This window comes from Apodemus sylvaticus, chromosome 8, assembly GCF_947179515.1.
Source record: "Apodemus sylvaticus chromosome 8, mApoSyl1.1, whole genome shotgun sequence".
Lineage (NCBI taxonomy): Eukaryota > Metazoa > Chordata > Mammalia > Rodentia > Muridae > Apodemus > Apodemus sylvaticus.
In genome coordinates, this window is record NC_067479.1 from 46,632,934 (window position 1) to 46,647,714 (window position 14,781).

Consider the following 14,781-nt stretch of genomic DNA (forward strand, 5'->3'; position numbering starts at 1 on the left):
ATTAGTAAAGTACCATTTGCACTGTTTGTGTTTGTTAAAAAAGACTCTGGTAGGGATGAGAGAATTTAGGGTCAGACTCAAGCACGTTTATTTCAAGGGTCCTCCAAAATTCTTTGACCTTTGTCAACCTTTGTTGTAAGGAAAAAGAGAAGCAGCAGATATCAAAAGGTGATAGAAGCATTGCGCCCTCGACAACAGCCTCATTCTATAAACAGTCACCAAACCCCGACACTATCATGGACGACAAGAAGTGCATACTGAAAGGAACATGCCATGGTTGTCTCCGGAGGGGCCCTGCCAGAGCCTTACACATACAGAGGCAGATGCTAGCAGCCAACCACTGGATTGAACATGGGGTCCCCAATGGAGTAGTTGGAGGGTGGTCTGGAGGGACTGAAGGGGTTTACAGCACCATGGGAAGAAAAACAATGTTGGCCACCCAGGCACTAAGCCATCAACCAAGCGGCACACATGGTTCCAGCCAAAAGCTTGGCACAGGAATGCCTTGTTGGGCATTAGTGAGAGGAGAAGTCCTTGGTCCTATGAAGGCTCAATAGATGCCCAACAAAGGGAAATCGAGGTGGGGAGGTGGGAGTGGGTCGGTTGGAGGAGCATATACTTGAAGGCAGAGGGTGGGAGGAGGGGTTGGGATTTTCAGGAAGGGGGGAAACCCTGGAAAGTTTTTAGCATTTGAAATGTTAATGAAGATTATATTCAATTTTAAAAAAGCAAAAGAAAAGAAAACAGCTAAAAGGAAAACTACTTCCAATACAGGTGATGAAAGGTCCTGTGGTGGGAGCAAGAAGCCGGAAGTTTACCTACAGGAGAAAGGACAGCTCTCCTAGAAACCTCCCAGTCAGGAACCCCAGCTCGAAGGATGGCAGTAGAGCTTCCCCAGTAATTTCTGAGGGATGTAACAAGCAACTGTCACACGGTTTGATGATGGTTTGTGTTTTCTCTGCTCTTTATCTCTGTCTCTGTGTGTGTGTGTCTTGTCTGTCTGTCTGTCTCTCTGTCTCTGTGTGTGTCTTGTCTGTCTGTCTGTGTTTGTGTGTGTCTGTCTTTCTGTCTCTCTGTGTGTGTCTGTCTCTGTGTGTGTGTGTGTCTGTCTGTATGTCTCTCTCTCTCTCTCTCTCTCTCTCTCTCTCTCTCTCTGTAGGTGTGTGTGTGTGTGTGTGTGTGTGTGCTTCTCTCTGTCTCTGCTTTTTTGTCTTGGTCTCTATCTGCCTGTCTCTTCCTCTCTCTGTCTCTCTGTCTCTGTCTGTCTCTCTGTCGCTCTGTCTCTGCTTATGACTTTGTCTCTGCCTCTCTCTGTCTCTGTCCCCTTTTGTCTTCATCTGTCTCTCTCTCTCTCTCTCTCCCTCTATCCTCACTCACTCACTCCCCCCTCCCCCACCCCCCACCCTTGTGCTCTGTTCGTTCACTTTTGCTTGCTACATGCTTCTCAGATTCACTAATTTAAAAAACTGTTCCCTTAGATCATTGTGCATATGGAATAGTTGAATATATCTAGTACCAATCTTTGGAAATGCTTAGGTTTTGAACTGAATTAAAAGACTTAAAATGACTTTATAATTCATACAACTTCTTAAATGTTATTAAAGGTAAAAATATCAATCGTTCTCCAAAGTCTTAGGGTCAAAGATACAATATTTTCAAAAATTTAAGGAAATAAAATGAAATTTTTATGTTAAATAATTGTTAATGTCCTCAAAATGATCTGGAAATAGTTGAACATTAAAATTCTCAACATTTAGAACTCTAAAATTATATACAAATAATAGACTATATTCTGTATAAAAAGAAACACATAATAACCTAATGATACTATTATTTTCTCAATATAAATCTTCATAATTTGTCTGTAGTACCATTGAGTGAAAAATCTGAGCTGATGAATACTTTTATTTGAATAATCCATGTAAAATAAGCCAAACCTCTCCAAAGCTATAGTGTGCTGCACACCAGTGCCACTGCTCATCAAAGCACAAATTATTCTTACAAAAAATTAGCATTTTCATTTGAAGTTGAATGCAAAATCTGCAATGGTAATAAAGGAAACAACACCATCTTTCTAATTTATTAGCTGAAAATTTGTTTTGAATTTATATATGGATTCTGCTTCAAGATTTTTATTTCAAAACATTTTGTTAGCATATTAGTTTATGCTGAGCGCTCATTTAGCTGCATTTATATACTCTGCCTATTTTAATTAACTCATTCATGCATTCTGATGCTTTTGCTAATTTTAGATGATGGATCCATCATTGTTTGTTTATAAAGGCTGATTGGAAACAAGGCATTCATTATGTCGTGCCTGATAATCTGCTCACTTCATTATCTTGGGGCAGTTTCTGAACCTGCATCTTTGCTGTCATCAAGTCTTTATAAATACTATGTCCCCATTGATTAATGCTCATTGGCAGTATTGTCTGCAATAGTTATTCCCAAATTATTGTCTCTTGTGCTATTTTATAAGGTGTTAGCCTAATATACAGAAAATTATGCTTTCAAGAAAATCTATATCTCTCTCATTTCTGTAATAAATCTTTGACTCACAGATATGGTATTTGGCTAAATTAACAAAGAGGCTTTTGTCCCCCAAAGTGCATTATGTTCACGACTGCACCAGCTTCCTTAATAAATTGCTTTTATGCCTTGATGATATCTAGGTTTTGTTTTCAAAGCAGACTTGGCTCTTTGTCTCATGGAAATTCTGCTGTACAGAATAAATCCTTATACATGGTTTATGAACACTTAAAAACAGGAGAAAAGTTAACTTTCTAAAATAGATCATTTAGTTTACTATCATTCCAGAAAACGTACTGGAGAGGCGGGTGAGTGGAATAATTGATCTGTGGCTTTTTGTAGTACCCCTTTCTTCTGGGGTTTGCAAATAAACTAGGAAAATAATAACTTGTAATACCCCTTTAATCATACGCATAAATTGAAGTGTGACCTAGAGAAACCTGTCTGTAGATCCCTAAGCAGCCATGAGCCGAAGACTATCAGGCTTTGTGGTACTGCTCTGCCAGCATGGACTAAACTCTCCACACCAGCATCTAATTATCTCACTTGATTTCAGTATGAACTTGAAAAGCTCTAGAAAATGGCTTTGTAATATTTTATATGAGAAAAGGTTGTTTGTAGTCAAAGAGTCCATGTTGCCAGGAGATATAAATTCACAACTCTGAGTTACTCACCTGTGAATATCCCAGCAAGAAGCACCAACTTGTGCCTGAAGTATTGATCTCATTTTTTGCAGGTCTTGCTTCTTACAATCAGTTATCACTCAGTACATAAAGTTTGGGTGGGCGCTTGTAGTGGGTATTGTGTAAAGTAAACATTAAGCTCCTATAAGGATGACCATTAATAACCCAAAATCCATTTTGCTTGATGGAGGGGACATAACTTTATGCACACATAGAAAATTTAGAAGCCAAGGAAACATTTTTGGTTGTTTCTACATGTCTGCCAATTTGATAGATGTGAAGTGAATGTATTTATTTTCTTGTGTATTGTTTTGATTATTACTGTGGCCAGACACTTTACAATGTATATTGACTTTTATATTTCTTTTCCTTTGAGTTATTCTGTCATGACTGTTGCACTTTAATTTTCTGCATCTTCTTTTATTTGATGTATAGTAGTTATGTAGTCTTCATCTCTGTCTTTGGCATTGTATATAGAGTACACATAGAGAGAGAGCTCATGCCATCTTACCATCTGTAACAATAATCACATTATTTTTTAAAAGATATAGATAGCTTTCACAGTTATTTAAAGGTTATACATGAAGAACATGGTAAAAAACAAAGAGTAAAAATAATTTATTGTTTCCTTCCAATAGCACAATGTTCTCTCCACTTTGCATTCACTATTAGTATTGCTTGGGACTTATTTTACACAATAATTTTCATGTACCTATTGATCTCTCATTAGGAATTTTTACTTAGTTCTATTGGTGAATACATATATACAAGATTGTTGACATGGATAATTGGAGGATATGTGTGCAGATATGTCTATGTCAATGTACCACTGTCTTATCCACTGTCTTTTTATTATAATCAAGAAGCTTTAGAATAGTTTTGTTTCCATTTTCTACATAGTTTAGAGATGCAAATAGTTTCCATGTTCACTCATGTCAGTCTTTTATAAAGTAGAATTTTAACAGAATTTCATTGCATCTATAGATGAAATTGGAGATATTGGATATATTGTTGTACTAAAACCACATGTGACCACAACACATCTTTCAACATATTGACCTCTATGCCATTAAATGTGTTAAATAGAGTTGAGGTAGTAGATCATGGTGAACTACAGTCTTAGCATGTGTGGGGTTCTGGGTTCAATCTCCAGCACAAAAAAATAAATTAAGTAAATATATTAATAATAAATATGCTGTGTGATATTTCATGAGGTTTAATTACAATATTTTCTCTACAATAATAATTTTGCTGGTATTAGCCAAACTATTTTAAATTAAATTTTCTAGAAAATGCAACTTGACTATTTTTTTACTTTTATGCATTGATTGTTTGTGTGTATCTGTGTGTGTGTGTGTGTGTGTGTGTTTCTGTGTGTGTGAACAGCTGCATAAGCTATGTGTGGAGGTCAGAGGACAAACTACATGGAGTCAGTTTTCTTCTTTGACCTTTACAAGAATTCCAAAAAATCAAGCTCAAGTCATCAGGGCTGCCAAGCAAACATCCTTCCCCTCTTAGCCGTTTTAACAGCATCCTTTGACACTCTGTAAACATAAAACAGTATTTTATTTAATTTACACTTTTTCATGTAACTTGTATCTAAAACTGCTACTTATTTTTGAATCTTGATTGTGCAATCTTCCAAGCTGGTCAGCAGTTTTATGAGTTTGAATTTTTATATGTTATCTTGATTTTCTGCGAAAGCAATAATTCCATCTATAACTAATAAGGCATTTGTTTATTGAGCATTGCTATGTGACACAGTAGTATGAATAAAACACTAATTGACAAAGGGCAATGGTATACACCATAACTTCATATATGAGTTTAATAAAAATGTTTGAAATTCTGACATAAGCCTCTAAATATGATTAGCAGAAAAAGTGTACTGCTTAAACAGTCTGATGATATTAATAAACAGGTTAGAGGCTGCGTCTTAAATAAAGCGATGAGTCATAGGATCATGTACTTTTCAGAATATCATGACTTTTTAATATGTACTTTATGTATTATATGGGAAATGTCACGAACAAAATTGGAAGGCTAATACATGCATTTTAATTCTTATATGTCAGACATTTTGTATGTGTGTACACATAGAAAATAATCACTTTGATGTTCCATGAAAGTAATATGTGTATAGTATCATAACAAGAATAACCTACTTTGCTCAGAGAACTAAACAGATGAAGAGATCCAGGGATTTGGTTGAGGTTGAAGAACCAGCTTATGATGAAGACACGTTTGAGCCACAACTTCCACCTCTACTCCACAATCTTCCGTATAGCATATTGTATGCTCTACAGTATCCTCTAGACTCACATAAGCATACCAATTACTAACTCACTACTGTGATTGTATCCACAGAGCTCAAGACATCCTGTGAACAATCAGTCCTGGACAGGGGAGCATCATAAGGGGGTCCTATCCCTTACTGGAACATAACCTTTACTGCAACATGAAAACTAGAATGGAGGGGGTAGGAGATCATTATCTCCAGTTTTGTGAGAGCTCAAAAAACAAACCAGGCTCCAGTGGACAGTTCCACATCTGTATTCACACAGATGATGGACTTATTTAATTAAATTCAAACATAGCACAAACAAAAAAATTTGCAAATACGGAGGAGATTAGTGAGATGGAAAGAGTGGTCAGGAGAGCCGAGAATGCGATAAGGTAGAGACAGATAATGGTAGTCAGTATCCATATGTGAACTTGCCTTAGAACACGTCCAATTAATACAAAAAACGATATCTATTTTAAGTAGATAAATAAATTTTATTGCTTATTAAAATGACATTTTTATAACAGTTTAGAAGGGTATATTTTTTAAGTTTGGTGTTTTCATTTACAAAAATACCATTTTAACTGTTTTTCCTTGAACATTTTAGTAAATTATCCATTGATATGGTTAGATATTTCAAAGATCCTTATTATAATTAGTTTATTAATTTTAATGTCACTTAACTACCATATCCCTTGGTTAATTTCATTGGGTTTGTTAACTTTTGGATATCTGCTCATAAATTTTGAGTTTTTGTTTTCTAACATAAGCATTAGGATTAAACAGTTTTAACCTCAACTTGTGTTTTAATATATAAACTTTGTGTTCAGTTTCTAATATTCCCAATTGTTATTATGATTTCTTATTTTATCAAAAACTATTTAGAACTATGTTACTAAATTTTCAAACATAGCATTTCTGTGTTTTCACTTTTAATCACATATAATCTCTCTGAGATAAACTCTTAGAAATTCATTATATTTCATATTTTCTACAGAAGGACAATTTTCTCTAACTTTGCTTAACAATACTGATAATGTATCCTTCTATAATTTTTCCTGTAAAATGAATGCCAGTAAGATAATGTCTAAAGCTTTTACTAGGGTATTCCTGTCCACTACAGTTTATCTCTGGCTCTCTTGTTCACCATTCACACATGAAAGTCTTTTTCCGATTTTCGAGTTTTCTCTTGCTTCTAGACTGTCATTCAATACATTTTACCACACTTATCATTGTTTAGGAGCTTTCACAACGTCTCATAATATGGATCCAGGTGCCTCTATCACGTTACACTGCTAAGTAGGTGCCACTTCCCTCTCCATAGTAGTCATTTTTCTGTTTCTAAGCAAAATTTCCTTGACCAAGGCTATCCGTGGAAAAGGAGTTATGATTTCAGAGCTTTAAGAGTCCATCATACCAGAACGCATGACTGCAGCAGATGCTCACCTGAGAGATCACATCCCCAACCAAGACACAGATCAGGGAAAGAACATTGGAAGTAGAGAAAGGCTATTTACTCTCAAAGCCAGTTCCCACTGATGAAGTTTCCACACCAAAGCTATACTTCCTGAACCTCCAGAAACTGGAGGTTCCACAACTTGGAGCCAAGTGTTCAAATACCTGAACCAATGAGGGGCATATTTCATTCAAAACACCATATACCATCTTTACATGTGGGTGTTTTTGGAAGAGAGAAATAGTCATATCTTGTACTATGTTTCCAAAATGTACCATAAAATTGGACACATAAGTGTTTCTATACACACACACACACACAAACACACACACATAAGCACTTGCATGTACATACAAAATTTATGAACTAAATAAAAAATCTGGAATCAGATGATAAATACAAAGACCTAGTAACATGATTTTTCATTTTAAAAATAAACACTTTGACAAAAATAACTTAGGCTAGAGGTAAAAGCAACATGTGCTTTAACATGTAGACATTTAATTACACAACCTTCTTGCCCTTCAACAAAAAGATAGCTACCAAAGCCTAAAGGATATTAAAGCCGAGACAGTCACCCCTGATTCTTTGTTACTTTAATATACAGCATGATCTCTCTCACAAATGCTGCTCATTAGGGAAAAATAAGTCTAAGTCAGAGAGTATGTTTTCTTCATTATCTTGTTGGAATTATAAATCTTTCCAGTTGGTAATTTTCTTAAAACTAATGGCTTCTTTTATGTGTATGTTAAAAATTGACAAATGTCTTTCTGTGGTGTTTCATCTTCATAATAGCTTGAGTTTCAAAAAATGGTTGGATCCATAATTGTATAATATTATAACACACAAAAATAAAGGAAAGCAGGAAGCTTCATTGCTGACCTCCACTGGTCGGCTTATTATAAATAGTCTTTCCTTTAATTCAGGAACTGCTCAAATACTAGACTGTGTGCCTTATTTAGAGTCATTCTCAGTAATTCACTGCTATGATTTATAATCACATCGAGGCTCATAGGTTAATTACAGAATCTTATATGAAAAAGTATTTCTTTTTACTAATTCCAGTGATGCAGCTTTTATTTTATTCTGCATTCTTCAGTTGTTGGTTTTTGTAGTATACAAATTGGAAGTGCACAGTCTTAGCATAACCTACATGTAATTTTATAAGCCCCTTTCTTAACCCTTACCTAATTCATTTCCAAAATTGTGAAAGTACATTTTATATCTATTTTATCATATTGCAAGTTTATTGACCTTAAATTCAATTACTGTCAACCAACTAATGACAGAAAAGTAACAATTAGTGTTTCTCAAAGTTTTCTAGTGTTTTGTATAAAGAACCGAGTTCCAGAAATTAATTTTGGTGTAAAATATACATACATACTTTATGATCACCCCATCACAAAGACACACACATATACACACACAGTGAGAGAGAATATTATTGCTTAAGTATATAATTATAAATATATTACTAAACATAATATCACTATGCAACTATTTTTATATTTTATAGCAATATGAAATGGATTCTCTATTTTTAATTTTTTAAAGATTATTAATTTATTAACTTATTTATTTATTTTATGTATATGAGTGTCCTATCTGCATGTATGCCTGCATCAGATCACACTGTGGGTGGTTCTGAGCCACAATGTGGTTACTGGGGACTAAACTCAGGGTCTGTGGACGAGCAGAGAGCGTTCTTAACAGCTAAGCCATCTCTCCAGCCCTAAATGGATTCTTATGATGATTAAAAGTAAGGAACCATGACAATGCTAGGTAGGTATGACAGTCTGACTGGGATCTCAGTCAGTATTCACAAAAAGAAACGAGGAGGTCCTGGTAGCATGATACAAGACCCTGCCTTAGTGAATAAAGTGGACATTTATGAGAAGATTCCTGATGCCACCCTCAGGTATGCATACATACTTGAAAACACACACAAATATATGTATATATATATGTGTGTATACACACACACACACACACACACACACACACACACACATATATATATATATATATATATATATATATATATATATACATTCCACACATACATACACACGAGAAAAGAAAACATGGTAAACTAAAGTAATAGTTTTAGAATCTTATATTTAATATAGGTAGCTTTCATGCAAATTTGAATTTATTTTTTCGTGATTATATTATGACTACATTTCTCCCTCTCTTTCCTCCCTTCAAAATCTCCCAGAACCCCTCTCAGTTCTGTTCAATTTATGGATACACTTCCCCCCATATTTTACTTTGTTATTGTGTGCATATATGTATTTTTAAGTGTGGTGATGTAATTGATTTCCTAGGAAACATTTTTTGTATTTTTGTTTAACGGGGCCACTTTTGTTTATGCTCCAACAAAGAAGTTGTGACTAACACAGAGGTTAGATCAGGAACTAATCTCTCTCATGTTAAATAGAAGAAGAAAAAAACAGTAGAGCTGAAGTGAAAGGCCTTTGCTGAACTGATTTATGTTTTATTACAACAATAGGTGATAATGGATTTTTAATCGGTACAGCTTCAGCAATAAGAAAAGAAAGGCCATTGCTTTTAAAATAAAGCAAGATGTAAACACTAGATTTGTTTGGTGATATTCAAGCTTTATGACTTGCCTCTTGGCCTTATCATTAACAAAAACAAATCTCTTCATTGTTAGGATTGTCTAATGTAAAATCATGTCATTGTTAAACAAAAACAATGATGTATTTTCTCCCCTCACATCCTACTCAGCTTTGAAAGACAGTTTGAATAGAAGCCAGCAGGGAGAAGGCTTCCAGCTGGGTCGCAGCCTACTTTCACTACATCTGAAAACAAAGGTGTGTGGTGTCATCCATAGCATGAATTTATTCTCTACTTATATATGTATATTTCTTTTGTCAACAATAGCAAATCGTCACTTAATGACAGAGATTTAAATAAAATGATAACATTAAACTCAGAGAGGTCTTAAAATAAAAACAATTATTTAGGTTCCAAAGGACAGATTATGTTCTGTCCTTAAATTTTATTTTTCAAATACTAACTGCTAGGTTTTTTTTTTGTTTGTTTTTTTTTTTTTTTTTTTTTTGCTTTTGCTCTTTGAGATACAGTGTATGTTCACAGGTAGAATTATATATGAAAAAGATCGAATTTCTTTGTGTACTTTGCATCACATAATAACAGAATCCTTCACTCTCAAAGTTTGGTCAGATATTGATATCAAAAATGTCATATTTCTCTGAGGATGTGGAGAGAGGGGAACACTCCTCCATTGCTGCTGAGGTTAAAAACTTGCACAGACATTTTGGAAATCAATATGGCAGTTTGTGGGAATCTATCTACAATATTCTGGTATACCACTCCAGGGCATATGTACAAAGGACACTCCACCATACCACAAGAACACCTGTTCAACTATGTTCATAGCAGCTATTATTCATAATAGCTAGAAACTGAAAACAACCTATATGTCTTTTAACCAAAGAATGGATAAAGGAAATTTGATACCTTTACATAATGGAGTATTCTTGACTATTAGACACAATAACTTCATGAAAATTGTTATCAAATGGATAGGAAAAGAAAAGATCATTCTGAGCACAGTAACCCATATCCAGAAAGACAAATACGGTATGTACTCACTTATATGTGAATATTAGCCGTAAATTAAAGGATCAATATACTGCAATCCACAGACCCAGAGAAGCTAAGTAGCAAGGAGGACTCAAGTCAGACAGGCATGACTCTCATTCAAAAGGGGAAAGAGAACAGACATCAGTGTTGGATGGGAGGAGGGGACTGGACCAGGGGTGGTAGAAGGTACAGATGTGAACCAGAGGGATCAGATTAAGGGGAAGACAAAGGAAGAGATTAAGGGTGTATTAGTCAGGGTTTCTATTCCTGCACAAACATCATGACCAAGAAGCAAGTTGGGGAGGAAAGGGTTTATTGAGCTTACACTTCCACGTTGCAGTTCATCACTAAAGGAAGTCAGGACTGGAACTCAAGCAGGTCTGGAAGCAGCAGCTGATGCAGAGGCCATGGAGGGATGTTTCTTACTGGCTTGCTTGCCCTGGCTTGCTCAGCCTGCTCTCTTATAGAACCCAAGAGCACCAGCCCAAAGCTGGAACCACCCACAAGGGACCCTCACCACTTGATCACTAATTGAGAAAATGCCCCACAGCTGGATCTCATGGAGGCACTTCACCAACTGAAGCTCCTTTCTCTGTGATAACTCCAGCCTGTGTCAAGTTGACACACAAAACTAGCCAGTACAATGGGAGAGACAAATGGAATGAGGGAACATCTCTGGAATAAGCTAGAAACATAGGTCCATGGAAACTCCTAGGAATATATGAGGATGATCCTAGCTAACACTCTCAGAAATGTGAATATGAGTCATCTCATGTAACCTGGTAAGACATCCAATTGAGGAACTGTGACACCAAACCAGCCACACAACTTCAACCTATGACTTGGTCTGTTTACAAGATGTTCTGGGGCAAAGGTGGAACAGAAATTGTGGAAGTGGCCAACCAATGGCAGGTCCAGTTTGAGACCCATGGCTTAGAGGAAGCCTATGCCTTAAACAGCCTGAAGGGCCAGAAACTAGAGGCTGTATAGCCCAGAGACCTAGGAGAGAAACAGATGTGAATGGGGCGGGGGGGGGGGGGGGGGCGATCAATGAAATGGTTCATAATGGTACTACTCTGTTACACTCATAGTTTCATGCCAAGTTCAGCTGTCATCACAGAGGCTTCAGCCAGCAGCAGCTGATGGAAACAGATACACAGACCCACACTCAAACATTAGGTAGATTGAGCCAAAAGGTTCAAAGCACCACAAGAAAAAACAACTAACCTTGGCCTATAAGAGCTCACAGGGACTGAATCACAAGTGAAAGAATCTACAGGGACTGACTAAGGCCCTCTGAATATATCTTCCAGTTCTGTAGCTTGGTCTTCATGTGGGACACCTAAAAGTGGGAGCAGAAGCTATCTCTGACTCTGTTGCCTGTCTTTGTGACCTGTCTTCTTAGAGTGAGTTGCCTTGTTTAGCCTTGATAGGAGAGGAGGTACTTAGTCTTATTGCAACTTCATATGCCATAACTAGTTGATATCCATGGGAGGCTGGACGAGTTGATTGGGGATCAGAGGAGCTGTTGAAGAAAAGAGATGGGAGGAGGGCCTAAGAGGAGAGGAGGGAGGAGAAATTGTAGTTGGGATATAAAAATATATAAACAAACCAAATCATATATATTCCAAGAAAGTTTTGAGGGGATTGCTGACCAATCCTACAAGAGGAGTTTAAAATGTTTTGAGGCAGCTAAAAATTGAGACTGATATGCCTTAGTGAGAAGCTAGAAGGTAAGGAAATTAAAGGGATAAAGAAAATACATGGTGTGCATTTCCATAAAACTAACAAGAAAGAAACAATGGGCATTCTTATCACCATATAAAGATAATTAGAAAACACAGGAAGAACAAAGATTGGCCTGAGAGCTTCAGGAGCAAAGCATTAAAAAGGTGGCAAAAAAAAAAAAATGGCATGACTTCACTCATAGACAAAATCTGAAAGTGAAAATAACATAAAAAACAAAATTTTGTCCATTTAATTTTATAATCTAAATTATTTATTTTAATATTTATCTTTATATAATTTATCAGTGATTACTTCTTTTAGTATTTATCTTTAAATAATTTATTTGTGTGTAGATGTGTATATGTGTAGCTAATGTCAAACTAATGTTTCAGCACTCCTAAGATTCTTCGGAATATACTCATGCAGAAGAATGCGAATCGATCCATTCTTATCTCCTTGTACTAAGTTCAACTCCAAATGGATCAAAGACCTCCACATAAAACCTGACACACTGAAACTAATAGAAAAGAAATTGGGGAAGACCCTTGAGGACATGGGTACAGGGGGAAAGTTCCTGAATAGAACACCAATAGCTTACGCGCTAAGATCAAGAATTGACAAATGGGACCTCAAAAAACTACAAAGTTTCTGTAAGGCAAAGGACACTGTCAAAAGGACAAAACATCAACCAACAGATTGGGAATGGATCTTCACCAACCCTAAATCCAACAGAGGGCTCATATATAAAGAATTCAAGAAGGTAAACCCTAGAGAACCAAATAACCCTATTAAAAAGTGGAGTACAGAGTTAAAGAAATTTCACCTGAAGAACTTCAGATGGCTGAGAAGCACCTTAAGAAATGTTCAACATCATTAATCATTAGGGAAATGCAAGTCAAAACAACACTGAGATTTCACCTCACATCAGTCAGAATGGCTAAGGTTAAAACTCAGGAGACAGCAGGTGTTAGGGAGGATGTGGAGAATGTTGGGATTGCAAGCTGGTACAAACACTTTGGAAATCAGTCTGGCAGTTCCTCAGGAATCTGGGCATGACACTTTCGGAGGACTCTGCTATACCACTCCTAGGCATATACCCAGAGGATTCCCCGGCATGCAATAAGGAAACATGCTTCATTATGTTCATAGCAGCCCTGTTTGTAATAGCCAGAAGCTGGAAAGAACCCAGGTGTCCCTCAACGGAGGAATGGATACAAAAAAAAAATGTGGCATATTTACACAATGAACTACTATTCAGCCATCAGAAACAGTAAATTCATGAAATTCGTAGACAAATGGATGGAGCTGGAGAACATCATACTAAGTGAGGCAACCCAGTCTCAAAAAAATCTATCATGATATGCACTCACTGATAAGTGGATATTAGCCTAGAAACTTTGAACACCCAAGACATAATCCACATATTAAATGATGTCCAAAAAGAATGGAGGAGTGGCCCCTGGTTCTGGAAAGACTCAGTGCAAGAGTATAGGGGAATTCCAGAACAGGGAAGTGGGAAAGGGAAGATGGAGGAACAGGGGGAGGGAAGAGGACTTATGGGACTTGCGGGGAGTGGGGACCCAGAAAAGGGGAAATCATTTGAAATGTAAATAAAAAAATATATGAATAAAAAACAGAAAAAAAAGAAATATGCTCATTTCACAAATGATTGTAATCTTAAACAGAATTGATACCCATGGTCCAGACAACCTCTTATTTTTCAAACCAACAGGGTCTCGAGGGAGGGAGGATTAAAGAGGAACAAAGAACAACTAGACAACATTATAGTAAGGCCCCAGCAAGTGCTGAGGTGGCTTTAATTTTCTTCAGTCTGCTTTTATATCATTCTAGGTACATGCAAAAAATAGGGTCAGTTCTAAGGCATAAACAATATAGTCAAGGAACAAACAAGGCATAAAGTAGTCAAAAAACAAAGAATGCATAAAGAAAGGTCCCATGGTACTCAGGAACTTATCAAGAAGATCAAGATCTTGAGCTTACTTTTTCGTCATAACCCAAAGTCAAATTCTTGAAGCAGCAAAGTCAATATCCTTGAAGCAGCAAGAGCTTTCCACATATCATACAATTATATCTAGTTATATATTTGGTCAGTAGAGGAAATTAAAGCAAAGCTGCATGTGTGAAAGAAAAAAAGTTCACTCAAACTAAAGATTATTTATTCTTTCAATTTTTCCTCTTGTATTTCTCTTAATTCCTTTATTAAAACTATCTTTTATTTAAAGTAGAATTATATCATTTGCCTTTTCCCCACCCTTCCTCTAGCCCCTCCCAGCTACCAGTTCTTGAATCCCTCCCATATTCTCTCATACTCTCAAGTTGATAGCCTCTTTTAATTTGATCATTATTTTAACATATATATGTGGGTATATATGTGTCTGTATATATGTACTAACATAAACAACTATCTATAAATCCAACCTGCTGAGTTCATTTTCACTGCTTATATG